Below are 483 nucleotides of genomic sequence, written 5' to 3'. Positions count from 1 at the left end.
TGCACAGACCCCCACACTGCTCAAGCCCCGCAACTCCCCTGCTGCCGTTTTGCACTATTTCTGCTTTACAGGGTTTTTATACACGCTTTGCGACTGGCACTAACTTGGGTTGTGCCATCAGGGGAGCGGGACGAGGCGCAGGCTGGCTTCGGGGTGCTCTAGGCAGAGGTCGTTGTCGCAGAAGGTGTCGGCAACAAGGCAGGGGGGGCCGCAGGGCTCGGCCCCCCGCACTGGCTGCTATTTATTGTACGTCTCGATAGCCCGAAGTCCTGGAGAGAGAAGCGCGGCTCCGTGTGCCCCCATCTCTTGAGGCTTATCGGAGTCCGATAAAAACGTTATTGACCCATGGTTGAATTGTTTCCCTTCCCCACGAGAAATGTTAGGGTAGGACGAACTGAGAACTACGGCAACTTTTGTTAAAGATTGTTTTCAAGGGAAAAATCCCCAACGACATTGAGAAAAAACATCGGTTTCTTAATCGGA

This window comes from Nestor notabilis, unplaced genomic scaffold (assembly GCF_000696875.1).
Source record: "Nestor notabilis isolate BGI_N333 unplaced genomic scaffold, ASM69687v1 scaffold16706, whole genome shotgun sequence".
NCBI classification, from domain to species: domain Eukaryota; kingdom Metazoa; phylum Chordata; class Aves; order Psittaciformes; family Psittacidae; genus Nestor; species Nestor notabilis.
This window is presented reverse-complemented; position numbering follows the sequence as displayed.